This window comes from Schistocerca piceifrons, chromosome 5 (assembly GCF_021461385.2).
Source record: "Schistocerca piceifrons isolate TAMUIC-IGC-003096 chromosome 5, iqSchPice1.1, whole genome shotgun sequence".
Classification (NCBI taxonomy): Eukaryota; Metazoa; Arthropoda; class Insecta; order Orthoptera; family Acrididae; genus Schistocerca; species Schistocerca piceifrons.
Window position 1 is genome coordinate 21,283,267 of NC_060142.1, and position 6,000 is coordinate 21,289,266.

Genomic DNA, 6,000 nt, shown 5'->3' on the forward strand with positions numbered 1-6,000 from the left:
CACAACCTTTTAGTGATGCTATTAAGTTGATTTGTAAGGAGCAGCCAATTACTATTATATCTAATTATTTACTTTATTATTTTTCTCCTGTTTATAATTTATTACGTTTTATAGTGATATAATTATTATTTTAATTATTTCAGGGGTTAGTTTATTTAAAATATTGGTTTTGGGGACTGATGATGGAAGCTTTTTCACCTCTGAAGTTTTAAAAGTGGGAGCTAGACTTATTTCCGGTTTACAAGACCGTTTTTTTTAAACTACTAAAACTAATGTTTATATTCTCTGATTTTACTTCTTTATTAGTTTATTTTGCTGGTGTTTATGTTTTTTCTTCTAAACGTAAACATTTATTGATGGTTCTTCTGAGATTAGAGTATATTGTTCTTTCTTTGTTTATATTGGTAATTGTTTTTCTTATTGAGTTTGATTATGACTATTTCTTTCCTGTTATTTTTTTAGTTTTTTCTGTTTGTGAAGGTGCTTTCGGTGTTTCTATTTTAGTTTCAATAATTCTTACTCATGGTAATGATTTTTGTAATTCTTTTGGATTATCTTTATTTTAAAGTATTTATTTATAACTATTTTTTTGATCCCTCTTTGTTTGCCAAATAATTGTTGACGGTTGATTCATTCTTTAACGTTTCTGTCGAGTTTTGTTTTCATAATTTGTGTTTATTCGTATGCGGATTTGAATATAATTAGGTATTCTTTTGGTATTGACTATTATTTCTTTTAGTTTGATTTTGTTAAGTTTTTGAATTTGTTCTTTAATAATTACTGCTAGAGGTTCAGTTTATTTAAGTTCTTATCATTCTAATTTTTTGGTCTTTATGGTTTTAATTTTTATGATTATGCTTTATTGTTCATTTGCTAGATTAAGTTTTCTTTCTTTTTATATTTTTTTTGAGGCTAGATTGGTTCCTACTTTACTATTGATTTTGGTTTGAGGTTATCAACCTGAACATTTACAGGCTGGTGTTTATTTAATTTTTTATACTTTGATTGCTAGATCGCCTTTATTACTTATTTATTTAAGGTTTATGATTTTTCTAACACTTTATACTTTCATTTATTGGTTGATTGTGGTTCTTATTATTTTATATTTTATGTTTTTATGATTTTGGCTTTTTTAGTTAAGATACCAATATTTTTGGTTCATTTATGACTTCCTAAGGCTCATGTAGAGGCCCCTATTTCAGGTAGAATAATTCTTGCTGGTGTTTTATTGAAGTTAGGTGGTTATGGTATTTTTCGTGTTATAAAGGTTATTTCTTATTTGGGTTTAAAGTTTAATTAATTTTGATTATCTTTAGGTTTATCTGGTAGGTTATTGTTAGATTTATATGTGTTCTTCAGGTTGATTTAAAGTCTTTAATTGCATATTCTTCTGTTGCTAATATAAGAATTGTTATTGGTGGATTGATATCTACAAATTGATGAGGTTGTATAGGTTCTCTATCGTTAAAGGTTGGTCATGGTTTATGTTTTTCTGGATTATTTTGTTTTTCTAATATTATTTATGAATGTTTAGGTAGACGAAGATTATTAATTAACAAGGGTATAATTAATATAATACCAAGAATGGCTTTATGGTGATTCCTTTTGAGATCTTCAAATATAGCTGCTCCTCCCCTCATTAAATTTGGTAGGTGAACTTAGATTATTAAATAGAGTTATGTCTTGATATTCTTTTAGATTTGTTGCTTTAATTTTTTTCTTTTTTTAGAGCTGTTTATACTTTATATATATGTTTTTATTCTTAGCATGGTAATTATTATTCGGGGGTTTATACTTGTTCTCTTGGTTATTTTCGTGAATATCATCTTTTACTTTTACATTGATTGCCTTTACGTATTCTCTGTTTAAAGGGAGATTATTTCTTTGTTTAATTTGCTTAAGTATTTTAATTAAAAATATTGTTTTGTGGAATCAATGATATGAAGTTTTTCATCTTAGGCTGTGAATTTATTTTCTATTTGTTCTTTGAGCTTTTTTCTTTATTTTTTCTAGAACTATCATTTTTATTTTAGGTATCTATTATTCAATAATTGGTTATAGAGTTTTTGTTGAGTGAGAACTTTTTAATTTAAATGGTTCTATGGTTGTTATAACTTTTATCTTGGATTGAATGTCTCTTATTTTTATATCTTCTGTTATATATATTTCTTCTTTGGTTATTTATTATAGAGGGGATTAAATATTGGGTGAAAAGAATATAAATTGTTTTATTATTATTGTTTTAAAATTTATTCTTTCTATAGGTTTCTTAATTATTAGTCCTAATTTGATTAGAAATTTGTTAGGATGGGATGGTTTAGGTTTGGTTTCTTATTGTTTAGTTATTTATTACCAAAATGTGAAATCTTATAGTGCTGGTATATTAACTGCACTTTCTAATCATATTGGTGATGTTGCTAATTTAAATTCTATTGGTTGAATATTAAATTTTGGTGATAGGAATTATATTTATTATTATGATTTTATTTCGAACTCTTTTGAAATAAGGCTTATTACTATATTAATTGTTTTAGCAGCTATAACTAAGAGAGCTCAAATTACTTTTTCTTCTTGTCTTCCTGCTGCTATGGCTGCTCCTCCTCCTGTTTCTGCTTTAGTTCATTCCTCTACCCTTGTTACTGCTGTAGTTTTTTTATTGATTCGTTTCAGACCAATGTTAGATACTTATAATCGTCATTGATTTTTACTTTTGATTGGATGTATAACTATATTTACGGCTGGATTAGGGGCTAGTTTTGAATTTGATTTGAAGAAGATTATTGCTCTTTATACTTTAAGACAACTTGGTTTAATAATAAGAATTTTGCCTATGGGTTATCCAAAACTTGCATTTTTTCATTTATTGGCTAATGCTTTATTTAAGGCGTTATTATTTATGTGTGCAGGTTCAATAATTCATCATTTAAAGGATTCTCAGGATATTCGTTTCATGGGCTCAATTGTTAATTTTATACCTTTAACTTCTGTTTGTTTTAATGTTTCTAGTTTGTCTTTGTGTGGTATACCTTTTTTGGCAGGTTTTTATTCAAAGGACTTTATTCTTGAAATGGTTTGTTTAAGATGAATTAATTGTTTAATTTTTTTCTTTATTTTTTTTTTCTACTGGTTTAACTGCTTCTTATTCTTTTCGTTTATTTTATTATTCAATATCTGGGGATAATAATTTTTATTCAAGATTTTCTTTTGATGATAAGTGTTATTATATTTCGTTTGGTATAATTGGTTTATTATTTGTTGCTGTTTTTGGTGGTAGTCTTTTGTCTTGGTTAATTTTTCCTATTCCTCATGTGATTGCTTTGCCCTATTATTTAAAGTTTTTAACTATTACAGTAGTTGTTTTAGGTGCTTATTTGGGTTACTTAATTTCTAAGTTTGATTTTTCTCATGATATATTTTCTTTAAGTATGCTTTCACTTGTTAGATTTGCTGGTTCTATATGGTTTATACCTTTTCTTTCAACTAAGTTTGTTAGATATATTCCTTTAAAGTTAGGTTATTATTCATCTAAATCATTTGATTATGGTTGAGGTGAATTATTTGGTGGTCAAGGTTTATATAGACCATTTGTTTATTTAATTAGATATATTCAGGGCTGATATTATTCTAATTTTAAGATTTATCTTTTAACTTTCATTTTTTGAATATTTATTTTGGTTATATTATTTTTCGTTTACTTAAATAGCTTATAATTAGAGCGTGACACTGAAGATGTTAAGGAAGTATTTTTACTTTTAGGTATTTATAAATATAGATATATTATTTTTACAATGAAAATGTAATGTTTATTTAAACTATATAAATTTTAGAAATGTTAACGGAGTTTAACCTCTAATATAAAAAGTTAGGAGCTTTCATATTGGCTTTATATTTCCTTAATTGCAACTTTATAGTTCAATTATATTATTAACAGTAATACGCCTCTTTTTGGCTTCAATTAATGAGAATAAGGGTATTTTATTTACCAGTCTTGCAGGTCGAAACTGACTGCAATAATTCGCTTCTTATTCTATTTAAGGTTCCTTGATTATATCAATACTTTTTGAATGCAATCCAAATGTTATAGTTAACTACAACCCTTTATTCTGCTCATTGCAAGGCTCCTTCATTTCATTCATGGTATAGTCCTCCTAGTAGGACTAGAATAAAAAATATTGTTGATAGTGTTCAGATTATAATGTCTGAGGTTTTAAAAATAATTACAATTGGAAGAATTAGTGCGATTTTTACATCGAAAATTAAAAAAATTACTGCGATTAAGAAAAATCGTAGAGAGAGCGGTGTTAATGCTGATCTTTTTGGATCAAAACCACATTCGAATGGGGATCTTTTTTCTCGATCATTAATTAATTTCTTTGATAATATTGTTGCAAGGATTATAACAATTATTGGAATAATAAATCTAATAAAAACTCTTGTAGATAGAATTATGATTGTTTTTCTTGATTTATATCAAGCTTTTTGATTGGAAGTCAAATGTTCTATTTATACTAGAGAAACAATTATCTACTTCATCAATAAATAGAGATGTATAAGAATAATCATACTATGTCTACGAAGTGTCAGTACCATGCTGCTGCTTCTAATCCAAAGTGGTGTCTTGGTGAGAATTGATTTATTGAGTGTCGAAGTAGGCATGTTGTTAGGAAAATTGTTCCAATAATTACGTGGAGACCATGGAACCCTGTTGCAACATAGAATGTTGATCCATAAACAGCGTCTGCAATAGTGAAAGGTGCTTCTTAATATTCATATGCTTGGAGTATTGTGAAGTATAGTCCTAATAATACTGTAAAAATAGTCTTTGTAATGCTTGAGTATGGTTAGATTCTATTAAACTATGATGCGCTCATGTTACAGTTACTCCTGAGGCTAGAAGAATAGCTGTATTAAGTAATGGAATTTGTATAGGATTAAAAGGTTGAATTCCTATTGGAGGTCATAATATTCCTAGTTCAATTGTTGGTGCTAGACTTCTTCTGAAGAAGGCTCAGAAAAATGAAACGAAGAATAATACTTCTGATGCAGTAAATAGGATTATTCCTCATTGTAATCCAATTGATACAAATCCTGTATGTAGTCCTTGATATGTTCCTTCTCGGACTACATCTCACCATCATTGAATTATAGTTAGTAAGGTAATTCCGAATCCAATTATAAATAAGTTGAATAGGTGAAATCATTTTGCTAATCCTGATACTAGGACTATTGCTCCAATTGCTCCTGTTAGTGGTCAAGGTCTGTAATTTACTAAGTGGAATGGGTGATTTGAGTGAGTTGTTAACATAGGTTAGTATACTTCTCTAGAATATAAAGTTCTTAGAATTGAGAAAACATGAGCTTGAGTTCTTGCCACTGCTGATTCTAGAATTAATAGAAGTATTTGCCCAATAATTAGTAGTGAGATTAGGTTTATTGCTATAGATGGTCCTGTATTTCCTAGTAAGGTTAATAGTAAATGTCCTGCAATTACATTTGCTGCTAGTCGTACTGCTAGTGTGCCAGGTTGAATTACATTTCTAATTGTTTCAATTAATACTATAAATGATATTAATGCAGGTGGTGTTCCTTGTGGTACAATGTGTGTAAATATATGATTAGTATGATTAATCCATCCAAATAACATGAATCTTAATCATATAGGTAGGGCAATTGCAAATGTTAATGCTAAATGTCTTGTTCTAGTAAAGATATAGGGAAATAATCCTATGAAATTATTAAATAGTATTATAATAAAAATTGAGATAAAGATGAATGTTGTTCCATTAAATGATTTTACTTTCAGTCATCTGATGCTTCAAGGTGTACTAATTGTTTAGTTATTTTAGATTGACACTCTAATGTTAATTATTTATCTAACTCCTTAGATTATCTTAGATAATCAATTGATAAATAAGTTTACTGAAGTTCTTTCAATTACGATTGGTATAAATCTGTGGTTTGCTCCACAAATTTCTGAGCATTGTCCGAAGAATAACCCAG